This window comes from Protopterus annectens, chromosome 1.part1 (assembly GCF_019279795.1).
Source record: "Protopterus annectens isolate FY-2018-M chromosome 1.part1, PAN1.0, whole genome shotgun sequence".
Classification (NCBI taxonomy): domain Eukaryota; kingdom Metazoa; phylum Chordata; order Ceratodontiformes; family Protopteridae; genus Protopterus; species Protopterus annectens.
In genome coordinates, this window is record NC_056726.1 from 1759581482 (window position 1) to 1759606906 (window position 25425).

General features: G+C 41.4%; 1 protein-coding gene across 1 annotated transcript in view; it reads left to right on the forward strand.

Annotated features, from left to right (window-relative positions):
- Positions 1–25425, forward strand: part of MAP3K6 (mitogen-activated protein kinase kinase kinase 6) — a 1891200-nt gene that overhangs the window by 617396 nt on the left and 1248379 nt on the right. The gene's annotated exons all lie outside the window — the stretch shown is intronic.

The window sequence follows — 25425 nt, forward strand, 5'->3', positions numbered from 1 at the left end:
TGTGTACATTATGATAAAACAACATATGTGATGCAACAGTCATATTAATAACAAGGACTACACAATTTAGGAACTAAAGATGATTGTTCAATACTACTTATTATGTGTATTGACAGCTATATTGGTAAAACAACAGCTATTTTTACAGTGGTCATGGCATAGTGGTTAAGTGTTGTGTCTTCAGTGTACAGAGTCCTGGGTTCAAGACCTGCAAGGGCTGTTCATTTTGTTGCTGGGCAGAACATAGGCTGTTGGATACAGAGTGGTTAAGGCAGTTTTGAGCAGCTTTAAGCGTGTTTGCGTGAAGCTAAGCAGTGCTGAGCTATGGGTAAACGTATGGGCGCTTACGCAGTGTAGGCTTCGCTTACCAGTGCACAGATCAGCTCAGCTGTCTTATTGCCGCAATGCTGATACTTGCTAAGCATGGGTTAGCCCTGGCAACCAGGTCACACCACCCAATCTGATAATCTGTAATAAGTGTATGTAATGCCATGTACAATACTTGCGACTATGTGCTGGCATTACAGTAGCAAGGGGTGTGAGTGTCATGTGTGGGACACAGACATATATGAAGCCTGTACAGCACTGTTATCCATGTGAATGTGTTACATACAGGTGTAGTAGCCAAGGGTAGGTGCTGTCACACTGGCATGTAGTGTATCATGGCAGTACTACTGTTGACAGTGCTAACTCAGGCAAGAGCAGAGTGCTAAATGTAGTACTGACAACAGGCACACCTGTGGGCATAGCTGGACACTGAGGCCTCCCTGTTGTATTCCTGGTGTTTGAGCTGTGTCACAGTATAAACCCCTTACTGGGTAATGATCCATCATGTGGAATGTAACTGTAGACTACTGTCTGTACAGCACATGTTAGTGAGGGCTTCTGACATGTAGTTATGGCATACATATTGTTGTCAGATGTCTATCTGTCAACACACTCATGCTACTGCATAACTACTTGCCAAGCTGATGACTGTTAGTCCCTGTACAATGTACAGATCGCAGGTATCCAGCTGGGATATGTACAGGCAACTTAAGCTTGATTGACACTGACATGTCTGCCCAGCTGTGTAAGAACTGGCACATATAGGAGATGTCACCCTGTATGCACTACATGCCACGGGTACCTCCACTACACTACCACAGTCAACACTACATGCTTGGGTACAGGTCTACATGACAGACACTAACCATGTGTTGCAATGCATGTTGCATACATGTCAACTTGATCACCTTAGTGGCCATGTGCAGGAGGAACCTGGAGGATTGGCTGATGCTTGTCATTCTCACCCTGAGGGTCACTACAGTAGTGTCTGTCAATAGATTGCCTGCTGCCACCTGGCAGGTGGCAGGATACCACTGTGCACACAATCTCTACACAACCCATCTCCACTTGGACAATAGCTAGGTACACAGCTATGACCACCTGCAGCGATGCACCCCTGTACTGACACACATGTACATGTGCATGACTGAGTATAGCAGTGTCTGTGTGTTAGTACACCTGTATTTGGGAATTCCATGAGGGCCTTCACAACCAACGCAACACCCATTCCCATAGTAAGTTGTGGTTGCTGCTGTATGGGACATTACATGTACCCTGTTAAGGCCCCCCCCCATACCGGCTACACGAGCCTTGCAGTACCAGCACAATAGTGTTCTACAAATGGGTTGATAGGCATGGGATACCCATTGTATTCTGGCATGTGTGTGTGTATTGTGCATGTCCGTATATCTGTATGGTACAGCATTCCAAGGCCACATACTCCTATTACAATACCCATTGCCACACAGTAGTACAGATGGTGTTGCTGCTGTCCATAGGTGAGGCATGACAATGCAACACCCTACTACGCATGTGGCATGTACATTAGATGCATATCCCCGTAGTACCACTGTTGCGATATACTATGTGTTATCGCAGTTGCAGCCAATGTGTGATGGTGGGTATGACAGAGTGCCATCATGGGTTTCAGGGAGTACAATATCCACTAGGGATGTGGGTGCTGTGCACACTGTCATTACACCAAGGTACACCCGGTATATGTCCCATGTACCACATTATGGTTACCACTGTCACCATCAACCATACAGGTAACTGATACCACAATCCAAGGCAGTTATGCATGTGCTGTGTGCAGCCTACCTGTAACACATTGGACACACGGTCTAGTTAGCAGCGATAGGCCCTGGTATCTCGGATGTGTGTCTGGCTGTTATGTGTCTGTTAATTTGTATATGACGGTATGTCACACTATTTATTGTCCATATACACCCATTACATCCCCCATTAGCATACTGTACATGTCTGGGGATGTTCTGCATGTAACATGTAATCTGGGACACACCTCACCCTAAACGCTGTGTGGTGTGTGCAATGTAAGCCACACACTTCAGTATCACTACATAGCTAGGTAGGCGTCTAGTCCCAGTGTTGCCATGTAACAGTGTGCATGTATGTGGATGGGTCTACATCAAGTTGCAGTGTATACACACCTCAGCAGGTCACGTGTCCATGTGGCACAGGCAATGACCATTTTAGTAACCTGTGACACGTGTTCAACGGTACCCCAGATATGTCACAGCCATGGTGTCACCACAGTGCCATACCCTGGTGTGGAATATGACTGCAGACCATCCTTGTGCTGACACATGTGCACCTACAACACAAATGGATAACATTATAGGGACTGCAATCAACCAGTGTAATTAACTGCTATAATGCATCATTGCTGGACGTCTACACTACCTGCCATTTATGCATTACACTTTACTCCTTACAACATGTTAGACTGCAGTACTGTGGTACACTGTAGTACAGTAACCGTGTGCATCAGAACCATATTAACCTGTCCCTGCATTGATGGTATGGATGACAGGGATGTGGCACAGGTATCATCATATACACAGGACATCCTTGTGCTGACACATGTACACCTACAACACAAATGGATAACATTGTAGAGACCACAACCAACCAAAGTTACTAACAGCTATAAGGCATCATTGCTGGACGGCTACACTACATGCCATATATGCATTACACTTTACTCCCTACCACATGTTACACTGCAGTACTGTGGTACAATGTAGTACAGTCACCGTGTGCATCAGATCCATATCACACTGTCCCTGCATTGATGGTATGGATGAAAGGGATGTGGCACAGGTATCATCATATGCACAGGGTGTGATGTTGGTTTGCCAGAGGCCAAGGATGGGCCATATATTTGACACCATGTGTGTGGGTGAGGGGTGTACTTTGGTGAGCTGGGTGTGGTGATGTGGTGTGTGTAGGTATGGGGTTGCCGTAGGTGTGTTTGCATAGTGTGTGGTGTCCTAGTACATCCACTTTGACTACCAGCTGTTGGCATTGCTGGCCTACGTCCATGTGACCATTGCCGCACTCCCTCCACATGTTCAATCATGGACAGACCACTGTCAATGAGGGCCATCATCTCACCAGACCATCTATCCATGAACTCATTTAATCCATGGATGGCACCAGCCAGTTCATGGGCATTATCATTTGCAGATGTAAGAGCAACCCAACGCCCTATCTGTGGTAACGTTCTATAAGTGCCTGCACTGCCATGACAGCCTGAAGCATGCGCCTGCTAGTACCAGCTATGTCACCTCTGCCAGGTGCATGATGTCCAGTGGCCCTACCATGAGCACACTGAGACATCTGCCTATGCTACTCAATGCTGGAAGTCTAAATCTCAAAATGCACTCTCTCTCGGCATTCCTAATAAAGGTGGAAAACATCGATATCTGTGCAATAACCGAGACCTGGTAAAAGGCTCCAGAGAGCACCCCTGCAATACCAGGCTACAACTCTAACCACACTTTTCGGCCACTAAACCAAGACCGAAACACTAAAGGTGGAGGAGTGTCCATATTCTCCAAGGATATTCACACCTCCAGGCTAGTTGCCAAACACAATGCATCTGAAATTCTCCAGGTGCAACTAACAATAGGTAAGACTGCAATCCAAATAGTAGCTTGCTATAGATCCCCCACCATGCCTCAAGATTCTTACTGCACTTTTTTAAACGTACTGCAAAATATTAAGATACAGCCAAATACCCTAATACTGGGTGATTTTAACTACACTGCCATTAACTGGGAAAACTACTCGGGTACCAACACCTTTTCCCAACGCTTCCTGGAATTCATAAATTCCAACACCCTGGATCAACTAATCCATTGTCCCACCAGGGGCTCCAATATCCTAGACCTAGTCATTACCAACATGGGAGATAGATGCTCCACACCAGTGGTCACCCCCTTCATTGGTCAGATTTGACCATAAGCAAATCACCCTTGGCATCCACATCCCACCCCACCCCCCAGTACAAAAACCTCTGTAAAAAACTTCTCCAAAGCCAACTTCATGCTACTCAAGTCAGACGTGGCAAACTTCATGACACCCATGCAGACGGGAACTGAAAGTTCGACTGCTGAATCCTACACTAAGGCACTGTACAAGCACATCCACTCGTGCATGAATTATGCCATCCCAAATAGAACCAAGATGCTCTCCTCCAAAAAAAGGAAACCAATCTGGTGGTCTCCTGCTATAAAAAAACTATACAACAGAAGGAAGAAATTGTTGCAGAAAAGAGGAAAATCCCAGGATGCAAAAAACTCCCTTACCAGCCTCAGTAAGAAGCTGAGATCCCTCATAAAATCATCCAAAGCTAGTTACGAAAATAAAATTGCCAAAGATTCCAAAGATAACCACAAGGCATTTTATAGTTATGTCAAGAATCTAAATGGCAATGCTCATATCTGCTCTGAGCTGCAACAGAATGGCATTAAATATACTGATCCCAAGGATATTGCCTACGTCACTCGATGGGTTGCCAGCTGGCTAGAACCCAGACTGTAAAAGTAGCCAACTCCAAATCCATCTACATAAGTGACAAGTGGAGTACCTCAGGGTCCAGTCCTGGGACCGCTCTTGTTTGGCATCTACTTCTCCGAAGTACAGGCCAACACTAAGGGACTCTGGCTAACAAAGTTCGCAGATGACTGCAAACTGGGAGCCATTATTGAATGCCCAAATTATGTGGATATTCTACAAAAGGGCCTTACAGAAACAGATGCTTGGTGCCAGAGCCATGGACTCAAGCTTAATGCCAAGAAATGTATAGTTATCACCTTTGGGAAAAAACATGTACCCATGAATTACCACATAGGTGGCAGTGCACTAAACACTGAAAGTGTGATGAGAGACTTAGGGACACAGGTGGGCAGCGGTCTCACCTTCGATAACCACATCGCCACAACAGTCAGGAAATCCTTCTGTGTGGCACACCTCATCACTAAGGGCTTTTAATCCAGAAAAAAAAGGAGGTCATTGTCCCATTGTACTCATCCCTCATTAGACCCATTATAGAGTACAGTGCCCCATTTGGTATGTACCTCACAAGACATCTGCAACAGCTGGAAAGGCCGCAGAAATACCTCACTAAAAGAATCACAGGCCTAAAGCAGATGCCCTATGCTGACCGTCTAAAAAAACTCCAGCTATACTTTGTGGCATATTGTCCACTCAGAGGCGATCTCTGCTTAACATACTGGGCCGTGTCAAACCCTGAGCTATTGGACATGCTCCACTTAAAGAAATCCCAATCCCTCAGAGCCACATGCTCCAGGGATCTAAATCTTGTCATCACAATGAACAAAACATGCTGGAGGACTATGGTCTTGACCCAGAGACTCCCCATACTCTGGAATAGACTGTGCCCATACATGTCAAGCAGAGCACTTCCTTGGCCCTCTTCAAAAGGAACCTTGACGATTGGATGGGAGATAGGAAATTCACCCCAGGGATCACATCAGTCACCCTGCTAGACATGGGTCCAGGGAAGTAAATATTGTGGGAAGAAATATCCAGGGAATTGTTATGGCTAGGCTTGTATAGGCCATAGAGCCGATAGCCTAGTACCAACCTATGAACCTATGTGGTGCCCTGCCTACATCCGGCTATGCCAGCTGCAACCGGACACAGTAGGCATGGTTACCACACTTTCCTGTGCACTACCACCGAACGCCAGCTGTCTCTCCGCTATGGCCACTGGTGATGGGGTGTGTATAGGCACTGAAACTGTGTGCGGAGTTAGGGTGGCTAAAAGGGGGATGTCAAATTTTGGTGCAGTGTTGGCCCTTGACAACCCCACCTGTGGTTCAACAGTACTACCATCATCTTTGGTGTCTGTATGGACACCAACATCAGATTGCCTGCCGGAGGAACCCTGACCCACCTCGCCACCTGTGGGGGAAAACAATAAATGCACTTTAAAACCTGTACAGCATTGCCTAACAGTACACACACACACACACACACACACACACACACACACACACACACACAAAAAAAAACACCTCCATAATACCTACCTGTGTATGGATTTACAGACAGTCCGAAATATATGTCGATGTGGTACCCCATCCTGCATCACACTTGTTAACATACAGACATTGATACCACTCATTAACATATCAATCCTCTAAATGCCTACACAAGCGGTCACAACACAAAGCCTGTTGCTAATTTACCTGCCTGACCTGTGGTTTTACATGGCCTCACTGCTGTCATTTGGCATGCACCCTCTGTATGTCCGGACATCATGAGCATGGCCCCTATATGTGTGGGCTACTATGTTCTATCCATAATATCATCATGCACTGGTGTGTCATGTGTCTGTAATGCTCAGTACATGCCAGATATGCTGCTCCTTCAGCCTGTCGTGTGACAACTGTCGTATTTGGATACACTCCCTGGTGTTGACTAGTACTTCCCCAATGCATCTGTAGTGCTGCATACGTGGGTTGTAGGTGACCTGTTGCATGAATGTGATATTAAGGGTGGACCTGGTGTCTACCTTCCCACTGGATGCCTGCTCCATGCTAAAGACCATATTATACTATCAGCTGTCTTGTGATTACACACATGACAGGTATTCCTGGTGTGTAATGTGGCAGTCCATGTACATGTACTGCATGATCCCAGAGGGAGGTACTGCTGTATGAACACCCAACAGTGACACATGTGCATACATGGCCAGCCAGACAAACACACACACATGCACACAAGCATCCTACATGCATCAACCTCTCTCCACTTCACCAGAATGGCCCTACGAGTGACCCTGCAGACAAACTGACTACCCACCAGGATGCACACACACTTACAGGTGAGGTTGCACAATGAAAGTACACAGTCCTCTTGTTACCCCTCTGTCAACATCAATAACATATGGTACCCGACAGCATGCAGTACAGCTATAGTCAATCCATACTGACAACAGTAAACATGTGTGTGATGCATGTGCTGTGTCACTAGGTGAATCCCCTTCCCCTGGATACCACTGTGCCCATGAACACGGTATTTCTATGCACCTGTTCTGCACCCTGCCATATACTGTGCATCATACCTCACAGGTGTACGGCCCATTGCTGAATGTGTACTACTGTGTCGGTTATGTCAGATTTAATGCTCACAGACCCTATGTTTTCCAGCAACTCATACCTGGTATGATATGTGGACAGATGTCATTTGTGAATGCCTGATGTCTGATGCACAGCTCTTAGCATCAGCGGATCATGTATGACCAATCCATTACTCTTACACTGACAACCATTAGAGCATACCGTGGCTATGGGGGGGTGTACACACCTTTATTGATTTGATGCACCCATTCTTCAGCTGCCATGGGACCATATCACCATATATCTTAGCAGTACATGAGCCCGATATGTGACATATGTCCTGTACTTTCACATGCAGTGTCTACGGATTGTGTTAGGTGTGCGGCTGCTGACCACGATGCATACACACCGTGTGGGCATATGTGTGCACACCCTTATCATGACGGTTTATCACACCTCTTATTGTGTGTACTACAGCAGTCGCTACTCCTGGCAGGGGTATACCAGCATGGACCATCTCATTTACCAGTGTATGTTCAGTCTGTCCTACACATGTCCCCATATTCTGCATGATTGCAAGGTCTACTCATATGCACATCCCATGGTGTTCACACACTGCCATCACTATTGCTGTGAGGGTATGGTTACAGCTGCCACAGGTTCTGAACCTGATTATGTGCAGATAGAGCCATTCTTAGCATCCTTAGGATCCCTGCTGCAGTGCACTAGTGTGTCATGCTGACACCTCCCCCTCCTTCAGCCTTTTTGCAGATGCATGACAAGTAAGCCCTACACATGTGTGTCACTTTACAGTGTCCCATACACTGAACACCACATGTTACAGCCTAGTCCCAGCTGATAATGTGGATTACTGTAATGGCTTATCCATAGTGTATCTCTGCAGCAGTTGCCGTTGTCCTACAGGTATATACACTGGTGTTGCACTGTATATGGGTGTTGTTCCAAACATGTCCCTACTGTACGCCATGTCTCGCACCATTATGTTACTCCCTGTGGACACATTCCGCAATGACATGATGTTAGTTATCATGCAGGTGTCTGCCGTACCCTTCCAATACCCCATCATGGTCACCCCTGTGACACTGTGCATTTCACAGCAACAATACATGCACATGTACAGCATGCATTCATGGTAGGTGCGTTAGATATGTGCATGGACTATACCATTGCCATTACATGTCCGGTGTGTTAGCAAGCATATATATAAACCATACCCACCAGCTACAGGGTGCTGCCTTGGTGGTATCCTGGAGGGACCTACATAAGAGGATGAGAGATGCAATGTGAATGGCCACACCTGTGGCAGTGCTACAGGGTGGGTGCAGTATTACAATACTTCAACGGTACATTGAGATATGCATGATTCAGATATGCATGATTTACCTGTGCCGATGTGGATGTATATGCAACAGTTGTCTACTGATGTGCCCTGTGTCCTTACTTGTACACTCAGCTCCTTCACACATGTTAGGGGGGATGGATGGCATGCCCCCCCCTGTGGCAAGGTGATCCCCCCAGACTGCAGCAGCATGCTGATGGGCATTGTGAAGCAGGTCAGTACAGTGATGCCGGATCTGCTCATAACTGCCGCTGTGCAGTCTGACAACATTGACCCTGTGGACTAGGTCATTCCCCAGGGTGGTCCGCTCCTGCTGGTCATGGGTGGCCCTGCCAAACAGTACAGGGTAGTGCTGGATTAAGTACGTGATCAGCACAGTATTTTAAGCTGCTGAATACGTTGGCAAACGTGCATGTGATATCTTGGCTGAAAGACATAAAGATGGAAACAGGTCTAAGCAACTCATACAGCAAGGTTACCACAGTTCTTAATACACATCTCTGTCTCCCCCCACCATATCAGCTACAACTGTACACACAACTCATTAGGCTACAGCTTACCTACCAGTGAGACAGATATTGTATTGTGTATATATATATATATATATATATATATATATATATATATATATATATATATACATATAGATGTAGACATATAAATGTATAGATGTATGCATATTTATGTATATATATATTTATATATATATATATATATATATATAAATGTGCGTGTGTGTGTGTGTATATATATATATATATATATATATATATATATATATATATATATATATATATATATATATATATATAAAATCTACATATATAGGTTCATAGGTTCATAGATTACTACTAGGCTAACAGCCCTTCTGGGCCATTTTAAGCCTAGCCAATTACCCTATGTGAGAATCAAACTCTGTACCTTGTAACTGTAACGTAAACACCTTAACCATTATGACAACCTCCCTCCTGTTATATCTGTTTAGATATTAATATATATATATACACACACACACACACACACACACACACACACACACACACACACACACACACACACATACATCTGCATGTTGGAATACATTCCCTGTACTGCTGAATGGCTGGGCTGGATGATATGTTTGTGAAAACATCAGGGTTATGTATATCTGACATGGCTTAGTGGTAAATCACTTTGGCTATGTTGTGCAGAGTCCTGGGTTCGAGCCTTGTAGAGGCTGTTTATTTTGTTGCTGGGCAGAACAAGGGCCATTGGATACAGAGTGATTAAGGCACTTTTAAGCAGTTGTAAGCGGGTTTGCGCAGAGGTAAGCACTGCTAACTTCTGGTTACAGTTTCTTATACTCAGTTAGCTTCTCAATTGCTTAAGCTGTGTAGGCATTGCTTACCCCCACACAAACAATCTTAAACCCGCTTACTGCTGCTTAAAAGTGCTTACTCCCACTTACCCCTGTGCTAATTTCTTTAAAAGAAAAGAAAAAAAGGTTGATAGGAAAGTGGTGTAAAAGGGGCACAAAGCAGGAAAGACAGTAGGGAAAATAGCCAGGGATGTGCAGGAAGGGTGTAGGGAAGGTCCATAGCTGCCCATTTCTTCTACAGCAACAGCTGTGCATATTCACTGAATTTGGAGGTAGATTTGGACACTCAAACCCCTGGGAGAGGGATGAGAACAACAATAATAAGTTGTGATGCCAATTAGACCAGATTACATCTGTCCAGTGGATATGTGTGTGAAATGGACAGCTATGTATGGGGCGAGATTTTTTGGGGGGAACAGATTGCCCTTTTTTTTTTCAGGTGAAAGTGGGATGTTGGGGAGGGATAGTAGGTATATTTGGGAAGATAGGTCGAGTAGGTTAACAGACAAGACAAACAAGACATATACAGGGGCAGTATATGACACGTGGGGGGTAAACACCTTGATGGGGAGGGGTGTTGGGAAATCGGAAGCCCATGAGCCCCCTAGTAGAAACAGTGGGACTGAGGTCCCCACCCATGGGCAGTCACCACTGCACCTTCACAGCCCTGAAGGTGGCTGTGCTGGGGGCTGAGTTGCAGAGCCAGACTGACCCTCTAGTCGCTACATGCGGCCCTTAAGCTGGATTAGCAGATCACCAAACTGCTGGTTGAGCTTGCTAAGCACCACGACCCGGACCTGGCAATGGGTGACAGGTTCCTGTCTGCGCCCGCTCTCGGGGGGGGGGCCTGCCCCATCCCCTGAGGCAGTTTCACCTGAAGGTGGTGCAGGACCAACAGAAGAGGAGGTCCCGGGTTGGGCCGCAGACATGCTGGTGCATGGTGCCATGGCCAGCTAAGGTGAGACAGGTAGATCCGCTTGGACCGGCTTTCCCAAACATGCTATAGTGTTTAGATTTTATCATCATATGTGGGTTAGTAATAGTCAACACATTCCAGGGTTAGGTATAACAGCATGCATAGATATTCCCATTAACCCAGACACCAGATATGGAACAGTTGCATAGCAAACAGAACACATGCATATATGGGACCACAGTGCTAATAAGAACAGCATGCAGGTACATTGATGGCACCATGCCACTAATGTTGGAATAATTCAATATAGCACATGCATGGAAACAAATATTAATATTTATCAACCAGTAGGACATAATCAGAACATTGGAGTCATTACATACCTGTTGAGCTGGGTATGTAGTTTATTTTTGGAGATAAGATGGGGGGGAGAAAGATGTCAATTAACAACTAGCATATTCCTGTAGTCCACAGTACTTTCCTAGTCAGTGCTGTTATCTGTACCTTATGAGTATTACTACCCTACCCTGTAGCCTTAGTTTGGACAGTGATTTGGCTGTGGTCATCGTTATACATTTATATATATTTTTATTTATTTATTTTACATTTGTTGACCGGGATAGTCAATCTGGGTGTGAGCCCATTTTCAGCGGAGGCCCGGGGAGAAAAGCTCCAATAAAACAATAACAACATTGACAGGTACAGTGTCGGTTTTACATAGAATTTAACAGAAATATTGAGAGACAATAAAGAAAGTACAATATACAAAGGTTAACGTTATTAAAATATAGTGTATATATAAATATATATATATATATATATATATATATATATATATATATATATATATATATATATATATATATATATATATATATTTTTTTTTTTTTTTTTGAGGGCAGGGGTCCATCTTTAGTTGATCATTTGAGTATACTTTAATATGTTTACATATGTATACCCTTACCAAAAAAAAAAAAGAAATTATCAAATTATACTCTTATTGTAGGTAGCTGATAGGTGGTGTTAACAAGTGGGAGTGAAGTATACACGGAGACTATAAAATTCAGGAGATGAAATTTGATGTGGGCTTATGTGGTAAGCAACATAAACTGGTTTTACCTGCAGTATACACCTCTTGCCTGGTATACCTGTGGAGGGAATGTTTGTTAACTCTGTTTCTACACATACTCCCAAATTCTGGGTTGATGTTGTGCACATATCTATCCAACTCTTTCTGCACAGACTCTGGCCATGTGTTGACCACATGCAGGTGTACCGGGACATATCTAGACTATTGCCCTCTTCAAACTTTAGTGATTTGACACACACAGATACATGCTTTCCTACACAATTATATTATGTAGCACAGTGTGGGTGACAGTGATCAGTGATACTTTATTATTCAGAGAAACTGCAACACTCACAATTCCCTACAGTACCAGAGTAAACAGTACCAGTACAAGGTATCAAGGTTTTGATTCTCAGCACAGTGTTTGTATCCGAAGTACCTGTGGGAGCCATGTTTGTTCGCATTACCTGAATGTTGCCAAACAAAGTTCACATTAGTATTATGCACATACATCTTGCTCTGTTACTGTACACACTCTGGTCACAGCTTGGCAACATGGGGGTGTAGATAGGACATACTTGGCTTATTACTCTCCTAACAGTTTCAGGAGTTGCTACCGTGACAGGTTTGTTCTCATAGATGTTTGACAATCACTTGTATCCCCTGTTTGCTGGCTAAACATTTGGGATCATCCCACAGACTTCCCAGGGGACAGGGTGACAAGCAGCAGATATGGGTCCATATACTAGATATTCTGGTCTTATCTGTACAGTTGTGGGGTATGATTCTGTATGCAGCCTACTTCCACTCCCAGGATTCAGACCATGACTCTGTCTGCTTCAACTTAAACACTGTCCATCAGAGTTGTGTGTGCTACATAGATATTGCTGTTTATCGCCTACATGCGTTCTGTCTTATAATTCTCTGCATTCTGACCTTGTATTACAACACCTTTATACAGATTTCCTAGACAGTTATATTTTGTAGGACAGTGTGGGCGATAGTGATGAGTAATACCTCATTATTCAGAGCAACTTTGTCAGTCACACTGCCATACAATACCAGTGTAAACAGTACCAGTACAGGGTATCATTCTTGTATTTTTGGGCACAGTGTTGGTATCTGACAGACCTGTGGGAGAAATGTTGCCACACACAGTACCAGATTACACATTACTGTTATGCACATACATCTCACTCTGTTACTGTACACACACTGGCCACAGCTTGATAGCATGGGGGTGCAAATGAGATATACGTGGCATCTTACTCTCATAAGGTTTTGGGGAGTTGCTAGTGTGCCAGCTTTGTTCTCATAGATGTGTGTCAATCAGTTGTATTTCCTATTTGCTGTCTATACGTGTGGGATCATCTCACTGATTTCCCAGGGGGACAGGTTGACAGGCAACAGATATGGGCCACTTTACTGGACATTCTGGACATATCTGTACAGTTGTGGGGTATGATTCTGTATGCAGACTATTACCACTGCCAGATTCGAACTATGAATGTGTGTAATAAAAATACTACAGTTCACATCTCAGTTGGATGTGCTGTTCAGGTTTTGTTGTCTGCCTTTTCCCTGTTTTCTGTCTCTGTGTCTCTCAGTTGTACTAAATGGCCTGTGGGGATTACACCAGTCATATACAGGCATTCCTACACATTCTATTTATCGTGCACGGTGTGGGTAACAGTGCTTAATACAACAGTACTATTACGTGATTGCAAATCTACATTACCATATGATACCAGAGTATACACATGCAGTCCAGCAGTTAGACCTTTATTGTCAGGCTATTATGCTTTTATTTACATGCAAACTGTGTGAGACTCTTTCTGTCATATTCTCTGTTATATTCAGTACTTGCCTTAAACAATACAGCTTTTATACAGGCAATTAATTTACTAATACTTTTAAATTTATTTCCTGTGACAGTACATGCATGAGTATTACTGACCTGCCTCGCATCACAACCTCTCCAGGTGACATCCATGGGCCTCCTGGTTCGCGGCCTGCTCAGTTGCAGCTGTGGAGGACACAAGAGGAATATTTAGCTATACCTACCCATGATATACATGAGCTGGGAGTTATTACAAACATAGTGGAGTGATGCTTACACACAGCTGGGACATCCCCTGCTATTCTAGCCTCTTGTATCCACTGCTCCAAGAGGTTCCCTTACACTGCTTCAGATCAACATAGTGATGCCTGACCTTCCCACCAGTTCAGGGTATGCCAGTGGCACTGGTGAAGTCACAGGCGAGACGGTCCCAGGCTTCCGTCTTATATTGGGAACCCCGGTACTGACCCTGCAGCAGTCTCTGCTCATGGTCTTTGACACGGAGTCCTGCCATGACTCTGGACGACTCCTGGATGCACTAGTACTGCACCCGGAAGCGCACACCTTCTCCTCTTTCTGCCATAGTGCCTGCAAGGGGAAGCTACAACCAGTTATGAAATATATTCCTGCCTGGTGGGTTTAAGTAGGGCCGATTTTCTGCTCTTTTCCATAATTGGCCGGTTTTGAAAAGGCTAGGCATTGGGCAAACCTGCTTACCTAAGGTTGGCATTGTTTAAAGGGGTATAACACTGTGCACAGTGAGTTAGCTGGCCTACACATTGCTTATACCTCCTAAGCTGGTCTGTGCAATGCTTAGCGTTGCTTACATTAGACTTGCCATTATATTTTATTTTTGGTATTGATATATTATTTATTCCATCTTATATATATGGCTGGTATCCATGATTCATGTGTACGTACACTGTATGGGGTCCTTGTGTTTTATTGGGGACTTCAACACTCTGTTACAGTTATACCTCACTTCTGGGCTTACAGCTGTACTCCAGTTCACATATATATGTTATGTAGTGGGTTATAGAACATATGTCTGTATACAGATTCCTTTCACAGGTTCAGTTTGATTTTACTATAGTGAGCACTTGTGTGGTGATACCTCATTCCTCTGTACTGCTGTGATGGCTCGGTGGTTAACTACTATGAATATAGTGTATAGGGTCCTGGGTTCAGGACCTGGAAGGCTGTTTATTTTATTGATGGGCTGAACAAGGGCCATTGGATAAAGAGTGATTAAGGCACTTTTGAGCAGTTGTAAGCAGGTTTACGTGGGTTTGCACGAGAGTAAGCAATGTTAACCTCCAGTTAAATATGTTTACAGAGAGTTAGCTTCAACATTACTTAACCTGTGTGCGCATTGCTTACCATCGTGCAAAAAAGCTTAAACCCGCTTACTAGTCCTTAAATATGATTACTACTGCTTATTGGTGCTTACACCTGCTTACTTATACTATTTACTCCTGCTTGCAATTGCACTGATTTAAACAGTAATATCTAATGGTTCTTGGGAGGTGGGGGATTTGGAAGCTGTATGGAGTTGTCATTCATTACACATTTTACCTTTCATTTGTAGCCATGATTCCTGTGTACATATACTGTATGAGGCACATGTCCTTATCTGGGGACTTTGCAACATTATGACACTGACACCTCACATATGCATTTCATGCAGTACTCCAGTTCACAATTATATGTTATTTAGTAGGTTATACAGCAAAAACATGTTCATAAACAGATTTCACATGGAAAATGGAATGTGCTACAGTGGGACTTGAACCGGGAATGCCTGCTCGTATGGGTAATGCTCTGCCCACTACATTATTGCTATACTGCTTCATTTACATATATCTTCCTTGTTATCCTCTACAGCCATTTAAGCTGCATTAACCATAGGTAAGCGATGGGCACACCCGCGCACCTACAGGTAGCTGTAATCAGTTTCTTAATAAAAAAAGAGTTTGTTCATTTTATTTGTATTTGCTATTGCTGTTGTACAAGTGGGGGAATGTTGCTGGAGATATGTGGACACCTATGAGTGCTCTCACTCATTTCTTAGGCCTTTCTGCTGTTCTTCATTGCAGGGGCATGTATATTCTGAGGGCTCTGCTCTCAGACACGCCCCCTGCACTCTTACATGGCCCATGTAAGATTAGGAGCTCAGGCAGTGTGCCTGATTAATATGAATGGCGTGTTGCCATCCTGCTCCTAAACGTCCGCTTCCGTGCAGGACTAAGCTAGTCCTGTATGGAAGAATAGTAAATCCGGGGGTCAGTCTCCACTAGAGAGCATTAAATTTTGGCAATTACAGGGATATATTGTAAGACATAAAATTATACAGTTGTTGAGAAGATGTATTTTATTGTATATTTGTATACTGGGGCAATACACTTATCTTAACTGACCTTTTGCAGGTACTGCCCATACTGTGCAAGATACAGGAATTATTTACAGTAATAGAGATATACATAAGAATATGCAATTTCTGCAGAGTCATAGCAACTGGTGAACAAGTTTGTAAAACATGCTTTGTATTGTTAGATACAGTTATAGGCAAATTAATATACCTTTCAACAAAGGGTAATATAGATGGCTGAGATTGTGTGAAGTATAGAGCTAGAGTTTGTTGTACCTTAGCAATGCATTAGTATGACAAGTGTTTTAATTAGGGAGGGGTTAAAGCACAGGGTATAGGGAAGATGTCAGCAAGTGGAAGTTTATGCCTTGATTAAGTTATGTGATTTGAGATATTATACTGACTTTCTGCCATTTTAAGGAAATGCATTTTACAGTTGAGAGTAAACTTTTGGGTGGGATGATGTGTCTGCAAGTGATATTGGTATGTATTTCTGTGTGTTTGTATCATTTCATTGAATTGTCTTTTCATTAATTCTCAAGTTCAGGGAGAACTGTAGAAGACTATAGATAATCACTGTCTGTGTAGTTTACAATCATAAGTTCATAGGAATTACAAGGAAAGGTAGTCTAGAACTCAGTTTGTACCTTGCCAATGCCCATCCTCATGCTGTACCCCCATCACTAGAAGTTTGTGTTTGTGTGCCAACAGAAATTCACTGTATGTATTTTTTTCTCTTTCCACTGTGGTTTTACAAACATGGAATTAGTATATTTAAATAAGGAAGATGCAGGAGAAGAAGGCATCCACATTGGGGGGGGGGGGGGGGCAGGGGGCTTCCCCCTGCAGAAAAAACTTTTGAAGGAGTATGTGCTGTATATGAAATTTTCTTTGAAATGTGATTCAGTGAAATGCATTTTCAATTAAATGTTTTCAAAGATTTTTTAGTGATTTGTATGTTAAAAAAACATATATAATTAGATATGAATGGACTTCTTTTGTTGTGTGTGTGTATGCATGGTCAGCAACCATTAGTCTACTTCATATTGTTGAGTAAGCAGATGGTTAACAGATGTGCAAGACTGCACAATTCCCAGGGTTAGGGAATATGCCCTTAGCCTGTGTTTATGTAAACTTGGCAAGGGGGTTGGGAGGTGCAGGGTAGCTTACCCCCACCCCCTTCAAGAAACAATGTCGATCTTTCTTAAGAAGACATTTTTTGCACACTGGTGTGTCAAAGTCAGCATTTTTGGCATTTTGAAGTCAGTGTTTTGCCAGTCGAGAATGGGTGTACTCGATTATATGTAGAACAACCCTATCAAACACAGGTATATACGTATAAGTATATAATATATATATATGTGTATATATATATATATATATATATATATATATATATATATATATATATATTCACGCACACACATATTTATAAAAACACACACACACACACACACACACACACACACACACACACACACACACACACACACATTAAAGTAAAGGTAGAGAGGAATGATGAATCAGTTTCTGCTACTCTTGTACCTCCAAACATCCTTCTTGGTGTGGGAGCTTAAGATAATGATGGTTCCCACTGTAAAGAATAGAGCACTTTTGCCTATCTCTTGGAAGGTACATAAATGGTTTGATAGCTTGCACAGTGTTGAGGCTTGGCTTATTCCTTTTCTAAAGTCAGCTTTAGAAATGGCAATTTTGCTGTCCAGCAAGACTGTGACTGTAGTGCTTATGCCTCTAAAGTGACAGACCACACTTTATTTTATATGTTTATTTATTTATTCATTTTTATAATGTGATAACCAGGTATGGGAGCTGGTCTGCTGACCCTTTTCAGTCACAACTTGGACGCAAACATTCAGAAGTGTTATCACATTAATGATTATAAAATAATAGTATGGCAGAATTAATAAATAATGCCAAAACATTAATACAAAGCATGAAAACCTACCTGCATATTTTAAAGTATTTACATAAGACAGTTCTATTATCAACAAGTTATTTATGTTTACATAAGGTGGTTGCATTTGCAACAAGACAGTTGCTAACAATTTACAAGAAGTTAGGTAATCAGTATATAGCAAAATTGTATTGTAGCCATTAGCCAATGTCAAGCAACAGGTCCAGTTAGATTCTTTCTGTATGTAGAGGGTTGCCACCTTTCATTGTGGCTGAAACCAGACCAAGACTACACTCCTCATACCTCCCCTAATGCTGCCAATGTCCTCCTCTCCATGCCTACTTTATCCCGTTTTGTGATGTCATAGTTATGCCAGAGGGAGGAGGAATGTCCTCTTTTCCTGGTTTGCAATGCTTTTTTTTTACTGAAAAGCATAGTAAATCTGCTGATTTAGCAAACAGTGATATTCTGTTTGATTTTTAAACAAAAAGAGTTTGTACTGTGTTTTCCAGACTACCAGATAATCAGTTTGATTTCTGGATACTCAAGAACAAAAACAGATAGGTGGCAACCCTATTTATGTAGGGATTGTTAAGTTGTTTTTTTAAAAGATACTTTTTCAGAATTTCTTATGTCTTTGGGTAAGGAATTCTACATAGCTGTTATGATTCTAGAAAAGGTGTTTTGAATCTAAGTTGGGCAAGTGTGATTGAGGCATCTTGGCCACTTCTAAGGGAGTAGTTTAGTTCCTTGACTTGGAATATGCTTTTAAGTGGGGAGCAGTAGCTTTGTGTTAGTATTTTAAAGATTGAGTAATTATTAAGAAAGTTGCTCTTTATGTCTCAATGGGTCTTTTCATATAGGTAGCAATGGAGACAGCGTCTATCTGTGAGCAGTACAAGTCAGAGTATTCTATTTTTTGCTACCTGGATTTTTTGGGGCATTATGAGCAGATTGGAGGTGATTAGTGGAAGGGCGTATTCTATTTTCGAGATCAAGACATTTATAGTTATTACCATAAGTGCAATTGCGGAAAGAAGGTGCGAGTGTCTATAACATGGCTTTCAACTGATTGATTACTTTAGAGTTAATGTTGTTCAGAGTTACACTAAGGTATTTTTCTTACAAAGCAAAAACAGGAGAAGGGCAAAGGAAAACTAACACACTAGAATGCCTGTATTCGAATAGAAGCCATCATAACACCAAAATATAGAGTTTAGCGCTTTTGTTCTTCTTGAATGGTTAAAGAAGGAAAGCACTAAAGCCTACCCTGTATTTTGTTGTGTTGGCTTCCATTTCAATATGGGCGTTCTAATAAGGTATTTATGTTGTATATCATGCGGTTTGGTTTCCTTTTTGAATCTTGTTAATGTTAAATGTGGTAAAGATGATACTTTTTTTGATGTTGCAAACAACATAACATTTGTTTTATTACTGTTAATTAATGGTATGTTTGTGTCGAGCCAGTTACATAATTTAGTGACTTTTGATTGCATAGCTGTTTGATGGCATTTGTGTGATTTTCCAGCTTCGAGTAGAAGGATTACATCTGCATATGTAACTGATTTGTGGATGTGTAGATCTAGAGTTATAACATTAATGACAAATGAGATTAAAAGAGGCTCTAAGATGACGCCGTGTGGGAACTCTGGTGTTGAGAACACACTTTTCAGAGTGTTGGTTATAATATTATGGCGTGTGTAGGTAGTTTCTACACCAACTTAATGTGTTTTCACCAAAATTAAGTTTATGTCATTTTTTTAAGTATAAGACTAAGGTTCAGAATTTCAAAGGCATGAATTGTGTATACAAAAATACCAGAGGTAATGACTCGATTATTAATATTGGTATAAATGGCATTGGTTGATGATAATAAGGCTGAGTATTGAAAGAGTTCCTTGAACCAAGTAGTTTGTCACAGAGTAGTCTATTGAATAATGCTTGCACTAAGTGTTCAGTAAGTGTACACCATTCTTAGTGAACAGACAGCACAAGCATGACTCACACCTTCTTCCTCCTAATTTTAGTTTTCCTACTGATATTCTTGCAGCTTTAAATATTGACAGGGATTCATAAAGGTTACCACAAAGTGTAGAGTAAATGTACACTTAGTGTAATCTTTCTGAGTGACTAGAAGGCACAAAGAAATTGTGGTAGGTATGTTCTTGAATACATATTGTGTACACTTAGTGTAGGCTTTATTGAATCTGGCCCCATAACTCTCTATATGTTTGAACAGTTGCTGATGTAATAAAATTTCATATATTTTGGTAAGGGAGCAGTGATTACAAATAGGGCTGTAGTCTTTAAAATTACATTGGGTTGAACTTTAGACAAAGAAAAATTAACTGCTTGTTTAAATAATGACGGGACTATGCCTGTTGCAAGTGAAAGGTTAAAGATGTGTGTAAAACATCTTGTGAATTTTCCTGCTGATAGTTTTAGGAAAGTTGGGTACAATAAGCAGAATTTGACTGAGGAAGAATTAAGTTTGTAGGGATTTGGTTTCTTTATGCATGCTTAAGAGAACTGTAAGTTTTCCCTAAACATTTTGGTTTGGCTGTTAATGCATTTCCTTAGTTGTAAGTGTAATACTTCTTCTCTGTTATGTCCTATCCTGATAGATTTTCTTAGTGAGAAGGTAAGATTTAATTGGATGGGTCCAGTTTCCACGTTTTCCATGCATTGTCCCTTTCCTTGGCTTGGAATTACTGGTTATGTAGGAACACTTTTCTGCCCTCTAAGCCATCTTTTTCTCTTGGGGAAGGGTGTTTCCTGTATGTTAGAGAGGTTATTTTGAAGCAAGAGAAGGCTAGACTTGAATGTGTTTGGCTGTAAAGAGGGCTCCAGTCAATATTGTTCAGATAGTCAGGTAGCATAGCATTTTGTTTTGGGGAATGGTCTTCCTGAAATTATAGCTGGAAGGGGTCTTTTCATTTTTTTTAAATTTATTTTTATTAGTTTGAAAATTTACAACCCCCCCCTCCCCATCAAGATGCAATATTACCTATCTGTACAATCTTACACAACATACACTCTAAAGGGATGAAAACTATAGAAAAGCAGGAGTACACTAAAAAAGTTAGTTAAGATTCTTCAACAATAGCCGTACAAAAATGGATACTAATTTCAAAACTAACAATCACTATTCATATAAAAATTATAAACTATCCAAGAAGTTTCAGCCCGATATAGTAATGAAACTTAAACAAGTATCAACTGAGCTACCAGAAAAAAATAAAAAATTTATCTTGAATTTGGTAGTATTTTCTGAACTTGTCCCATATCTTCACCACCTTGTGTTTTCTTTCTCTAACTTCTTGGGCAGCTAAAATAAGATGGTGTGTTCTAATATTATTATTATTATTACTATCTCTAAGACTCCGTCCTGGAGCCAGTTTCTAATTTTTATGCAATGCAGATACAAATTCACCCCCCTAACATTAACACGTTTGTCTTTTTCTGTCCATCCCATATCCCACCCCCCAATACCCAGCAAACAGAATTTCCATGTGGAAGAATTCTCTTTCTAAAAATCAATTTCCATTCCATCATTCAAGTATCTCACAGCATTCTTACAGAATGGCATTCCAAAACATATGTACAATTCCTGTATTGTGTGCCACACCTCCAGCATTTATGTCTGTCCTCTTCACGTTACTAAATATTTACCTTGGAGTTGTGTGCCATGTATGGATGCTACATATATAGTGATCCCAAACTCTGGGAATACTCTTAAGCTTACTCAGTCTGGACAAATCTTTTTGCCATTTAGCGTCGGTAAATTTTACACCCTATTATTGGTGCCATCTTGCTTTCATCCTATCCATCTCCTTCCCATATTTATACCTATTAAGAAGACTGTGTAGTCTATCATTTTTCAGAGTATTGCTTACTGCAAAAATGTATCTAGGTAAATAGAGTGTCCGGTTCTCCTTTTTCTGACCCCCCCAAAGAAGACAGCTTTTTAACTTATTCCTTTACCACTTTTTTAATTTGCTCAACATGTAGCCATGTTCCACCTGCAAACAATACTGATCTTGAAAGACGGACCAATCCATGCATGTTACACTCCCTTCTCTATCCATTTGTCTGAAACACATCTCCTGTCCTTGCAATGCCCCTTGCTGACCATTTCTTCTAATAAACTAGAGCATCATGGTTTGTACGCCACCTATTGATCCAGTGCAACTCTCTCTATAAGCAACAAACCTGTGAAAGCCTCTGATGAGCCCTCTAAGCTCCTTAACAGACTTCTCCCCTTTAGAAACCTCTATTTCTTCTGGTGGATGAAAGACCCGTGATCCACTAATAAAAAACACTACTACTAAAACATACAGTGCAAAGTCTGGCATACCATAACCCCTCCCCACAATTCCTAGATAAGTGCCCTCTCTCTCTCTCTCTTTGGCCTCCCTTCCCATACATAATTGATACAAAAGTGTTTGAATTTTGCTGATACATTTAAGATCCTTCTTATCCAGGGGTATATGCCTACATACATGTAAACTCCTAGGCAAAATTATCATTTTAATTAGATTTATTCTATCCACCATTGTGAATATTTTATTTGTCCACTTTGACAACAGACCAGAAATCTGAGCATATAGCTTTTTGTAATTTATATAGATTAAATCCGCCTCCTTTTTGTCTATCTTCAAGCTGAAATAGTTGGACTCTAACTTTATAGTTATTTATTGCTCACTAATAGGTTGCAAAATTTCACATCCCTAATCTGATATACATTGCTCCAGTTGCTTTCTAATCCTGAATCAATCCTGAAGCTTTCAAACATTTCAGTCATCTCAGGTAAAATTGCATCCAGCATACCAGTAGCAAGCATGCAGTCATCTAAGAACATTTGACACAGTTTCTACTCACACCTAATATCAGATATTAGGTGCTGAACCCATTTGACCAAGATTTCCATAGCAAGTATAAATGACAGTGGGTAATAAAGGGCAGTGCTCCTGGGGTTTCACTAAAAATGAAAAACCTCTCCAGTTAAATGCCAATTAGTTACTAATTGAGCTTTGGCATCTTTTTTAAGTGCCAATACCAAGTTTAAAAAGTTTGTGCCAAACCTCGCTGGACTTAGAACTGTAAACAAAAAAGACCATTTCACTGACTGAAAGGCTTTCTTGATGTCAAATAAAACAACCCCAGCTCAATCCCATCTCTGAGTCTCTACCTGCTGCAAAATGTCTCTTAACATCCACCAGTTCATTTACATAGCATCAACTTTAGCAAAACCCCTTAGCACATTCTTAACAAATCCTGGTATGTATTTTTGAAGTCTTTTAGCCAATATCTTAGCTGATATTATGGCATCAGCGTTGTTTAACAAAATAGGTCTGTAGTTCTCTGGAAAACACTTGCCTTGTCCCAGTTTAGGAAGAAGAGCTGTTTGTATTGTGGAAAAAGACTTGGGTAACATCACTCTTTCTGCTCCTTTATTAAATACCAGAACCAAGTGATGGATCAGCTCAGTCATGTATATTTTATACAATTTCTCTGTGAAGCCATCACTGGTGACTTTCTCAATTTTAAATAATTCACAGGTGTATAGGTGTGTATTAGGTTAATGACTACTAGGGCCTTTTTATGTCTAGCCATGCATTCCTTTGACAAGTTCTGGTACCCTTGATAAGAGTAAGCAGGAGCTTTGGAGATGAAACAAACAGTTGTGTATAGCCTCCGAAACTTCTCCTCTTTTAATATATCTATTCAAATCCATTTTAGCCTCCACTGAAAGCAGGGCCCCTTCCAGGCAAAATCAGTGGGCTGGGTATTCCCCATGCTACCTGTTGTCTTATTCAGGAATATAATGGTAAAAAATCAACAAAAAATATATTCCTTCCCTTTCATAATGCTCTAACTCACTTCTATCTACTGACAAGACTATAACATTACTGCTCTGCCATTTTTTAATCCCCATTGCTAGCCTTTGACATATTTCCTCGGCATTGCCAAAAATTCTGTTTGCACTTTTCCGCTATCATAGCTGCTTTCTCCATATTCGGTACTATTATTATATAATATTTGTCCTCTCCGTGCTCCTGTGACATAATTTGCCAGCAACAAGACCATCTAATTCCTTCTGAATGCCTTTTAAGTCTTCTTCCCATCTATCCAGCTGATTGCACTATTCTCTTAGACAAAATCCCTCCTTTCTCAAAAAATGTCCCCTAAAGGCACATCTCAAAGCCTCCCACCAAACCCATGCTGGTAGTTTATGAGAGTCTTGAACTTTATTGCATTCCATAATATTATTAATCATCCTCAGAAATTTCTCCTTTCTCTTTTCATAGAACCATTAACAGAGTTTTTCCCTTAGCTTTCCTTGAAGATCTCCATCTTGTGGAGTACAAGTGGTGAAACAGACATAAGCATGATCAGATAAACACCTTTCACCTATCCAGATCTCTTCCACTTGTAACAAACCCTTAAATCTCATCAAAAATCTTTCTAGCCTATTTACTTGTCTTTCCTCATTTCTAGAAAATGTGTACTCCTTAACTCCCGGAAGCCTCTATCTCCAAACATCAACTCAGTTTTCTTCTATCTGCCACATTTGAAATACCTCCTTGGGCCCTCATATTGGCTGTCTTTATATCCAAACTTTCTATCACTTTCCCAGTAAAGAACCACATTAAAATCTCCTCTGATAACTTCCCTTTCATATTGCGGTAAAATCAAACTCTATTGATCATAGCAATTTGTAACAAAAATCTGGAGAATCAGTAGTCCAGCCATTACACCAATCAGCACCCACCTTCCTTCAGAATATTCCGTTGAAGTTAACACAGAAACATTTAAACCCTGTATAACCATAACTACTACTACTACTCATTTTTGAACCCCTCTGGTGGTACTACCCCCCCATTTATTGATTTCCCCCTGTTTCAACTTAATGTCCGTTTTGTGTCTTCACAATTTAGATCTGATTTTCTTTCTTTTGTATGGATAACAAATACCTCACACATTCCATGTTACAATATTAACTTTTTTTATAATCCCTTTAGCACCCCTTCCCCAAAAATAACTCCCTGCCCTGCACTCTGCTGGATCTGGCAAGACCCTTTGAGCCATGTTGTATATACGCCAACTTTCCAGAGTCAGTATAATGCTAGGAGCCACTGCTGTTTCTATAGCTGG